Source organism: Narcine bancroftii, chromosome 3, assembly GCF_036971445.1.
Source record: "Narcine bancroftii isolate sNarBan1 chromosome 3, sNarBan1.hap1, whole genome shotgun sequence".
Classification (NCBI taxonomy): domain Eukaryota; kingdom Metazoa; phylum Chordata; class Chondrichthyes; order Torpediniformes; family Narcinidae; genus Narcine; species Narcine bancroftii.
This window is the reverse complement of record NC_091471.1, coordinates 45,237,976-45,249,463: the sequence shown is the minus strand read 5'-3', so window position 1 is coordinate 45,249,463 and position 11,488 is coordinate 45,237,976. Positions and strand designations below refer to the sequence as shown.

The 11,488-nt window shown below is 38.6% G+C and overlaps 1 pseudogene; it reads left to right on the top strand.

Annotated features, from left to right (window-relative positions):
• Positions 1 to 200: 200 nt before the first annotated feature.
• LOC138756676 (general transcription factor II-I repeat domain-containing protein 2A-like) lies at positions 201 to 2,008 on the top strand (annotated as a pseudogene).
• Positions 2,009 to 11,488: the final 9,480 nt, after the last annotated feature.

Sequence of the window (11,488 nt, the reverse complement as noted above, 5' to 3'; positions counted from 1 at the left end):
TCCATTGATAACCTTGAACTGCTGTCTTTTAATCTCGTTGTATACTTTGTACAATGACAATAAAGCTATTTGAATTGAATTTGAATTGAATCCCAGAATGCTTTGCAAATGCATTGGCGCCCCCACCTCCTTTGTTTAGTTTCATTAACATCTGCGAGGTCCTGTTGCCTAACTCACATCTAATAAACCCCTTACAAAAAATGGCCAAACGAAAGATAGAAAACAAAACCTTTCAAGACAGGTGGGAGGCTGACTATATGTTCATCATTTTAAAAGACAAACCTGTTTGTCTTGTGTGTGGAGCCAGTGTGTCTGCGGTTAAAGAATATAACATAAAGTGACACTATGAAACAAAACACCAGGACAGGTATAAGGATCTGAACGAGAAGCAAAAGCTCCAGAAGGTGGAGGAGATGAAAAAAAGTCTGGTTTTACAGCTAACTATGTTCACCAAAGCAGAATCCCAAAGTGAGGCTGCTGTGAAGGCTAGTTTTATTGTGGCCGCAGAGATCGCCAAATCAGCCAGGCCCTTTATGGAGGGAGAGTTTGTTAAAAAGTGCCTGCTCAAAGTTTGCGATGTCATTTGCCCAGATAAAAAGTAAACGTTTTTAAATGTGAGCCTGAGCAGAAACACCATGGCTGCGCGTGCTTGTGAACTTGCTATTAATCTACAAGAACAACTAAATGAGAAGGGGAAAGATTTTATGGCATACTCACTTGCTGTAGACGAGAGCAGCGACACATCAGATACTGCCCAGCTATCAATATTCATCTGTGGAGTGGACACGAAACTTTCCGTTACAGAGGAACTTTTAGGATTAAAATCCATGCATGGCACAACCACAGGAAAAGAAATCTTCGAGGAGGTGTCCAAATGTCTCAATGAAATGATGCTGCCTTGGGATAAACTTGTGGGACTAACGACAGATGGTGCACCTGCGATGCGTGGTCAGAAAAATGGACTGGTGGACAGGATTCGGGAGAAGATGCGGGAGAATCATGCAGGTGAGCTTACAGTTTACCACTGCATAATCCACAAGGAAGCCTTGTGTGGCAAACCCTTGAAAACGGAGCATATTATGAACACTGTAACTCGAGTAATTAACTTCATAAGAGCAAAGGTTTAAATCAGTTCAAGTCCTTTCTGGAGGAGTTAGGGTCAGAATACGGAGACGTGCCCTATCACACAGAGGTGCGATGGCTTAGCCGAGGAAAAGTACTGAAGAGATGCTTTGAGCTGCGTGAAGAAATATGTCTGTTTATGGAGAGCAAAGGCAAAGATACAACAGAGCTCAGGGATAAAAAGTTTCAATGTGAGTTGGCATTCCTGTGTGACATCGTGAGCCATCTCGATGCGCTAAACCTGCAGCTTCAGGGACGAGGGCTCATCATTACAGATTTGTACAGTGCAATGAGGGCTTTTAGAACCAAGTTGTGCTTGTGGGAGACTCAGATGCTGCAGGGAAACATGGCTCATTTTCTGTGCTGCCAAATTATGAAAGAACAGATCTCACCTGCCGTGTTGCCCAGTGCAGAGTTTGCTGAAAAACTAAGAGTACTTCGTGCGGAGTTTTCCCGACGATTTGCTGACTTTGAAGCCCAGAAATGCAGATTTGAACTACTCAGCAATCCGTTTGCGGTTGACGTGACAAGCGCTCCAACCAACCTCCAAATGGAGCTGATTGAGCTCCAGTGTAATGACACGCTCAAGTCAAAGTATGACTCTGTCGGTGCTGCGCAGTTCCCACAGTTCCTTCCCGACACATTGCCCCAACTCCGTACACAAGCTGCTCAAATGTTGTCAATGTTCGGCAGCACGTATCTCTGCGAACAACTCTTCTCTTTGATGAAGATAAACAAAACACCACACAGGAGTCGTCTTACTGACGAGCACCTTCATTCAGTCCTGAGGATTTCCTCAGCTCAGAGTCTGACACCAGAGTTTGATGACCTTGCACCTAAGAAGAGATGCCAAGTATCTGGTTTAGACCCAGGTGCATCAGAGTAAATCATAGTGTAGCAAGCTAAGCTTGGATTAATATTTTCTTTGGTTAACTTTGGACTGTTCATAGTTGAAAGATTGGATTTTCATTGAAGCAAGTTGTTATTTTTTTGACTTGTTGGGTTGTGAAAAACAATACATTTAAAAGGAGCTTAAAGGCTAGAGAGAAATATTATTTATTGAATATTTTATTTCTTATTTGTTAATGTTTCTTATGGAAAGTGTTTAACCAAAACTATTATTAAACATTTATTTTAATAAGAAAAAGTTTAACATTACATATGTTGAGAGAAAACATGCAGATGTTGTTGAAAATTTTCAATAAATATTTAGTTCGGCCCTCGAATTAGTCCAAGTTTTTAATTTTGGCCCTCGGTAAATTTGAGTTTGACACCCCTGTCTTATGGGATGGAAGGCCAGAAAAATAGGTATGGTTAAATGTATGCATGTTCCACCTTAAAAACCCAAATCTATATGTTTATCAGAAAGAAAAAAAACCAGCCAGCAAACATCTAATCAAGATATGTTTGAATAATAGCATGGAACAATGCATAAATCTTGCATTTCAATTCTTGACAATATCCGTTGTCTGTAGAATCTGAAGTTCTGTATAAATTGCAACTCATTTGGTTTCAGAGAGTGATTCATCACTTATCAATAGAAACTTTACCAAATTAAACAATTTTACTTTGGTTAAGTAGGCCGGGATTAGGGAAACATTAAAAAAAACCTAAGAAAAATATTTTTTTAAGACAAAGGTGCTGGGAGAGTTTGAGACCAGAAAATTAGAAAATATGGCATGTAGTCTCAAACTCAGGAGTCAATCAATGTAGAACTGGGATGAAAAGATATTTTTTCCTCCCTCAGCCAGTTGTACATCTTTGTAATCCATTATTCCAGGGTGTTGCTCAGATTTGCCATTGAAAATGTTCAAGGCTCAAAGCATTCATTCTTTATTGATTCAGGGAATGAAGGTATAAAGTGATGTGGAAGAAGCTAAAGTTAAGGTAAATCAGCCATGATCTTTTTGAAAGATCATGTCACTCTTTTCTGTCCTTTTCCTAATGATCTGGTAAGATTGTTCTGCATTTCAAATTTTGTCTACTTCTGATAATTTTGGGAAAATTGAAATGTGTTGATAAAAGCCTCAGAAGTATGAACAATATTCAAAAAAGAAATGGCATTGTGAGTGGTGAAGTTTTGATTTCACTTAGTGTAAGGTGAGAATATAGGAACTGTCACACAAGTTCCGCTATCCATGATATGGAACTGTTGATTAATGGAGGCAATCAATCTCTACCCATCTGCAACATTCTCACATCTGGAAAGATCTCCAATAGAGTGTCATAGAAGAAGTAGCAGTATGTAGAGGCTAAACTCTGTTCAACTCTTCAGTAGTGACTGATATAATCTTTGCCCTCAGCTCCCTTTTTCTTTCTGATACTTTTTATTCTGCTGTACTCAAAAACCTTGTCAACCTCAGCTTTGATTTTACATAGTATAAAGGTTAAAACCTTGTGTTTTTTATTTCTGTTAATTTTGTGGCTATCTTTCTAAGAAAAATTATTGTTTGTAGTGTTAATGTAGTAACTATGACATCATATCTCATAATATCAGGGAGGATAGAGAGCTTGTATCTCATTTTTATCCATTTTATCAATGAATTAAACCTACTTAAAATTTCACCTATAAGGTTTGGTTTATTGAATTAATAAGATAGTAATTCAGAATATTGTCCCCACGTTTCCTTGAAGATGACATATTTTGAAATTGGAAATATATTAGAACTTGGAATGTGTGATCTATACTGAGTGATTCAGCACACATGGCTCTCTGCAGATTCATATAGATTCACAACACACAGAAAATAAATTTCTGTCCCTTGCCATCTTAAATGTTTGAGCCAACAACCTCATGGCAGTTACCCTTAGGTTTGTGTATATTTCAAAGAGATCACTTTCATTTATCTAAACTTTGGAAAGCAAAAGGCATTGTCCTCAGGTTGGCCAGTGTTCACACAACTATTCTGCAAAGAAAGTCACACATAATAGAAAAAAAATCTGATGCTAAATCTATTCAGAAATTACCATTTTTGTCGGCATATAGGACCCCCTATTTTCCCCAAAAATAGCCTCAAAAAGAACCCCGGGTCTTATACGCAAAGGTGATATTTTGGATACTCCATCTTAGGCACTGTAGTGGGGGCTTTCATCTGTAAGATGATGGCCGGAAGAAAGTATTCAAGCTACACTATTGCATACAAACAAAAAAATGCAACACATGCTAAGGAACACAGTAATAGAGCGGCAGCTAAGGTCTTTGGAGCGCCGCCTACAGCAGAAATGGTACATGCATGGAGAAAGCAAGAAAAACAGCGAGATGCTGCTAAAAAGGGTAAACGTAACCTTTGTTGTCCAGCCCCATGTTGGCCACAACTTGAGAAGGTGTTGTAAGACTGGATGATAAATGAAAGATAAGCAGGGAAATGCATGTCTACCAAGATGATACTGCACAAGGCCAGGAACGTAGGAGAAGAACAAAAGCATAAGGCTTTTACTGGAACAGGAGGTTGGTGTTACCTGTTCATGAAATGGCATGGTTTATCAATGCGTACAAAATCATTGATTGCACAGAAAATACAGACAAAATATTAGAATTTCATAAGTTTGTAATAAATACACGAAAAAGAACTTGTTTTGAACTGAGCCAAATAGATAACATGGATGAAGTTCTAGTAACAGTTGATGTACCATTCAATAGAATTGTGAGGGTTAAAGGAGCTAAAACCTTCGTAGTAAAAACCTCTGGTAATGAAAAGACACACTAGACAGTAGTTCTGCCCTGTGGTGCTGATGGCACAAAACTGCCACTATTTGTAATATTTAAAAGAAAGACTTACCCCAAAGAAAAAAATACCACATGGTGTATTTGTTCATGTTCATCCAAAAGAATGGATGGACAAAGCTGGAATCAAATTATGGCTGGAAAAAATATGGTGAAGGTGTCCATCCTGGTAAACTCTTTAAAAAATCTGCACTTCTGGACTGGAATCAGTTTAGGGCACACAGAACTGAAGCTGTTAAAAAATGGCACATGAACAGAAAATCCAGATGGCTGTTATTTCCTGGTGGTCTGATGAGCCAATTGCAACCTTTAGATGTGGGTATAAACAAGCCGTTTAAAAATAGCATGAGGGTACACTAGAACAAATGGAAGGGAGAAAAAGTCCATGCACTAACACAAACTGGAAGAGTGAAACATCCCACCATTTGGAGGATGGGAGGAGGTCGGGGGGGGTGGTGGAGGCATGCAGATATGGGGCAAACATACAAACTCCTTACAGACAGCGTCGGATTCGAGCCTGGGTCACTTGCTTTGTAATACTGTGGCACTGACCATGCTGCCCTCTGAGGCTTGATGCTGGGTCTCCAAGACATTCCTGGGCGTGAGTGGTAAAACTAATTGTCCTGTTGCACCTCCTGTGCTAGCTTGGGGAGTAACCAGGAGAATTTGCTTCCTGTGGGATTTGAAAGACCCCCCTCCCCAACTGTGATGCTCGTCACTTGAAGTTCATCATCGTCCTGTCACCTCGCTGAGACTCTGGTGGTATCGAGCTTGGCTGATTTCCACCTATCGTCCCCTTTTGCTACTACCCAACCAAAGCCCCAGTCCATCTGGAAGTGACTAAAGGGGTCAAAGGGAAGGGGTATATCTTTGTAACCGGCTCAGGGTTCAAGCAGAATGCATTTTCCCAACTTTGTGTTATAATCCTTGTCAGGAAGTGTTGAACCATCTGGGCTTTTCTGTGCACCAAGGGAGGCACAGTTAACTTAGTGGTTGGAGCCACTCTATTACAGTCCCAGTAACCCAGTGGAATCCTTTGCTGTCTGTAAGCAACTTGTACATTCTCCTTGTGACTGCGTAAGTTTCTTCCAGATACTCTGGTTTTCTTCCACCCTTTAGAAACATTCTGGGGGTTTGTAACTTGATTGAGCTATTTGTGTGGAATAGGCTCATGGGCCAGAAGGGCCTATTACTGTGCTGTGTATCTAAATTTAAAAGATTTACTAACGATGGGGAATTCATTGGGTAAGATTGACAATGTTGTGTTTCCAGAGCTAAGGAGGCACATGAGTGCAGTGGACTGAACCACTGACTCGAGATCAAAGACCCAGGTTCGATCCTGATCTCTTTTGGGGGTGTGTGGTGTTTGCATCTTCTCCCTGTGACCCACATCCTAATGACCAGGTTGATGGGTTAATAGGGTAAGATGGCATTCATTTCAAGGGGAATAGAATATAAGAGTAGGGATGCAATGTGGAAGCTTTATAAGGCCATAGTGAGATGTCACTTGGAGTATTGTGAATAGTTTTGGGTTCCTCATTGAAAAGATATTCTGATGTTGGAGAAGGTTTAAAGGAAGTTCACAAGGATGATTCTGGGAATGAAAGGATTATCATATGAGGAGTGTTTTTGTTGGAATTTAGGAAAATGAGGGAGGATCTCATTGAAACATTTGATGTTGAAAGGCATGGAGAATGTAGATGTAGAAAGGTTGTTTCCCACAGTGGACAAGAAGGCACAACTTCAGGATAGAAGGGTGCCTGCTTGGAACAGAGATGCAGGTGGTAAATCTGTGGAATTTGTTGCCAGAGGTGGTTGTCGAGGACATGCTATTAGGTGTATTTGAGGCAGAGATTGATAGGTTCCTGATTAGTTAGGGTATCAAAAGTTACGGGGAGAAGTCCAGGAAGTGGGGCTGAGTGGGGAAATGGATCAGCTTATGATTAAATGGTGGGGCAGACTTGATGGGCTGAATGGCCTATTTTGCTCCTATATCTTATGATCTAGGTGTATGAGTGGGTGAAGACTTCTAGGGACATTGTAAGAGCTGGAATTATTGTTGAGGCTTTTAAGAAGTGTGGAATTAGTAATGCCCTTGATGGCAATGAGGATGATACATTTTTCAAAGACAGCGATACCAGGAGTGCTGATGGTGAGGTTTTGGGCTTTGACAGTGAATACTGCTGAATCTTCTTTCAGAGAAGACGATTAAAGTCTTTGTTACAGAACATTTATGTTTTGTGTTTTTGTTTATGATATTGTTTTAATGTTCTCTTATTAAGGGTTTTCTCTTGTTAATTGGAATATTATTATTATTAAAACAAGTTTTACTGATGTCCTAGTTGCATGATCTGTCCATGTTTTACATCTAAATACATTAAAACTAATTTTTCCTAAAATCTCACGCTAAAAATGGTGTGAGTGGGGGTAGTATTATATACCAGTGGGTCCTATATGCTGTCAAATACAGTAAGAGATGGAGAAGAGTACATTCCTAACAATAACGATTCCATCATTTTGTTTCCTTGGTTGTCATTTATTTTTGAAAGTATCATCTCTCATGTCTGGTTTCACAAAGGCCAGTCAGATTTAGGCCCAACTGAATCCAGTCATTTATAAGCTCCTCCAGAGAAGTGCCAAAATGCTGCAGTCTTTATTGCATGTTCTGTATTGCAGACAGCTGCATTTTGGAAGATGAATGCCCCAGAAAACAATTTGTGCCATATTTCCTGATAGTTGCCTGAAGTTACAGTGGATAATTGCAAGATCCAAGCAAAAAAATATGTGAAAGAGTAGTGACAAACCTTGTGAATGAAGGAGGCATTACATTGTTATGTTATCAAATGGTCACCCATACTGAATAATTTCATCTCATCTCCAATAAAGAAAAACCGCTACTAATTATGGCCAAAACATTGGGAAATACTTTTCCATTTAAAATCTCAAAATTTCTTAGACTAGGTGCACCCTCACCCAATATAAAATCTGAGCTGAGAGCAGCAAATTCAGCACAGACCACAGTCAAACTTCAGTCTATTTGCAAGTTAGCTTTACATTATTGGTAGCATCCTCATTTCTGTATTAAATTCTTGCTCTATTATTGATTTAAGTGGATAAAGCAAGTTATATCAGTCAGTGAAGTGCCAAGGAAAGGCTATGGTGATCAAGGTGCTATCTTCTCAGGCTAAAAGTTAAATTAAGGATCCACCTACCCGAGATGAGAAAACATTGAGCTACAAGGTGGATTCAATTATGGAATACAGAATAATATAAACACTAGGTGATAAAGTATAATCTGGGAAAATGCATGGGAGTAATCTCTGGGAATTTTCTACAATATGAATCTGTATCCTCAATAATTTAGCACTGGGCTATCCAATATTTAGAGATAATAGGTTTATTGGCATGCACAAAAGTACAATGTGCATATGCACTTAAATTCTTACTTGCTGCAGACAAACAGGAACTTTGTAAAAGAAAAACAATTCCAATAGTATACATTAACTTACTATGTGGAAAGAGAAAATATCGTTAAAAGATAAAGCGGTAATAATATTAAGTTACAGTGGTGCAAAAAAAAAAGTGGTATTTAAATACTGCAGCCAGGTCTTTATGTGGTGCTAGGGTAGCAAGGAGAGGTTCAAGGGTCTGAGAGACATTAGAAATGAAAATTTGTTCTTGAAGTGCAGTACTTACTGAAAGTAGTTGTGAGATGTGATGTGACCAGGGTGATGTTTAATCTGATGATGTTGCTTAGCTTCTTGAGGCAGTGCCTTGCATAGATGTCTGCAATGTAAAGACATGGCTATGTTTCTTATTTTTGTGGCCTACATTCCTGTCCACTCGATTTAACAAACCAGACTGAGATGCACCCAGACAACATACTTTTCACAGCACACATGTTGAAGTTTGATAGAGTATACACTGAGGTGCCAAATCTCCACAGATGCTTTGGAAAGTAAGGGGATTGGTGTGGCTTCTTCATGGTTGCCTTCCAGAAGAAATGAGGAGAGCTACTTTTAAAATAAATTAAATAAATAAAGGGATCGGGTGGGGGGGGGTGGGGGGGGGGGGAAATAACGTCCAAAAAGCCCATAAGTCAGATTAATCAACAAAACAAAAATTTTTAAAAAAAAAATTCTGCATTTACACTTGGACTTCCCTGCCGATCTTGGTGCAGTCAGTGACGAACATGGTGAAAGGCTTCAGCAGAATATTGTGACCATGAAAACGTGGTATCAGGGCAACTGGAATCCATCAGTGCTGGTCGACCATTGTTGGACACTGACATGAGAGGCATCAGATGCTGAGTACAAACAAAAATCAGCAGCCAAATATTTTTAGATGAGTTGAACTAACACAATGTGTCACCATCATTATGTGATCAAGTTTTATGGAACTCAGCATATTAAATTTAATGTATCTCCAACTTTCAATCTGACATTATCTTTGCCTTCAGTTTGAAGTTGTCTATCATAATCACCAATTTTTTTTTCTGGAAGCAGATCTTTTGAAAAAGTTGTCTAGTTTTATCAGACATTTAAAGACTCTTTGGTAGATCTTTCTCAGTGTGGGCTTAGAACAGGTCAGAAGCAGGAGATGGAGATGTGAGGCCCAATGACTGCTTGAAGTCCACTCCACCTCCTCAGATAAGAAGGTCAGGGAGGCCTCCAGCTTGAATGGTCCCAAAAGGGCATCACAGGGGAGTGCTGTGACAGGAGCAGCTGGGGAAGTGAGCATGCGCAGCAGGCCAGAGTGAATATAAGAATATTATAGTTTCCACCAACTGACAAAGAGAAACAAAGAAATGTGGGCAAAGTACAACAATGTATTTTGAACTCTAATTAAAATAAACTCAAATTATCTTCACAAGCAAGGTTAGTGTTGAATGGTTTTCCCACTAATAAAATTATTCTTTATCATTGGTGATAAATTAGAGTGGTTCCAGTTAACATTTTAAATTTACATACTGCATGTTGGGTGTGGTGATTAGTGCAATGGTTACTGCGCCAGCAAATGGATCCGAGTTTGAATCCTGCGCTGTCTGTAAGGAGTTTGAACATTCTCCCCATGTCCATGTGGGTCTCCTTCAGATACTTCGGTTTCATCCCACCGTTCAAAAAAAATACCGGAAATTGTAGAGCAATTGGGAGTGATTGGGCGGCAGGGACTCGTGGGCCTAAGTGACCCATAACTGTGCTGCATGTCTAAATTAAAAACAATTAAATAAAAATAATAATTTAAAATATATAATGCAGGCTTGAGAAACTACTGAGAGACTATTCATGAATCTAATCCTTGTGTTCCACTGCTTCAGTTGAAAACAAGTAAGCCTAGGACGTTATTTGCTGATTTGGACACCTTGCCATCAACTTAGATTTAGATTTCTGATTTATTGTCAGAGTACATGCATGACATCACAGACAACCCTGAGACCCTGAGGTAGAAACAACTGTTTAGCTGTTGTACATGATAATTGTGATTCCACTTCAAAGACACTCTATCATATGCAAGTGCTTTTTTAGGTCCTGAGATGAGAAAGAAAGGCACTGATTAAATGTGCATACTTACTCGATAGGGTTCAGCTCTTCACTGGATAAACTCATCCGACCATTTGTGCAGCTGTTCCATATTCATGGAAATAGCAGTCCTGAAATTTCAAGAGAACACCTTCTATAGGTTTTCATATTTTCTGATAGGATCTTTTCGTTTCTCATTCCTGCCTCATCTTATTTGACCATGATAAATGAGTAATCCATTACAAAATATGAAATTCTTTGTAGACCCATTATCTAAACATCTTATTGAACATTATAAACTTAAGAAGGCCTGTGCAGGGCGCATTGCTATGAAAACAGTATTTAGATTTAAAATATTAGCTGGAACTACTCTAATTTATCATCAATGATAATGAATAATTTTATTAGGGAGAAAACTATTGAACACTAATCTTGCTCGTGAAGATAAAATAGCTCTTTCTTACTGTAGGTTATTAATTTGTTCGCTCTTTTACATTTTGCAGAAAATCTCATTTTCCAGTAAATAATAATTATTGTAATTAATAGAGAGGCTATTTTATCTCTCTAAATCTGGGAAGGACAATTAATCAGAACTCTGTTAATAGATGCTTTGGCAAGCAGTTCATGACTGCTTTGCTTTAAAATGCTGAGCATGCTTCGAGTCTGTATACACTAAGCTTCTTGTACTGTAATTAAGATCATGCTTAATAAATAAAACACAGACATTCTTCTATACGAATTTGAAACCTGCAAGTGATTTTTTTTTTCCTGAAACCTTACCAATAAAAATATATATTTTAGTAATATAATAGACTTATCTTCAAAATTTTATCTGTAATTGGTTGCAGTGGGAAATAATTAATAGGTGTTGTCAATTATTATTTAATCTTTTTATATTTTTAAAACTTTAATTAAAAGTTATTCTCCCCTGTCTTCTTTCCAGCCTGGGGGAAAATAAATCATATTTTTAATGTGGGTTTAAACAGAATTAGGTACCACAAATGCCTGTGTTAGGTAAAAGTGTGGGTTTAGATTCCCTACTGCAAAATGGACTTCAATTGAAAAATTCTTCAACTCAATCTTTTGCTCAATCCTTGGTAATTTTTGGATTATTCCCAGAAAA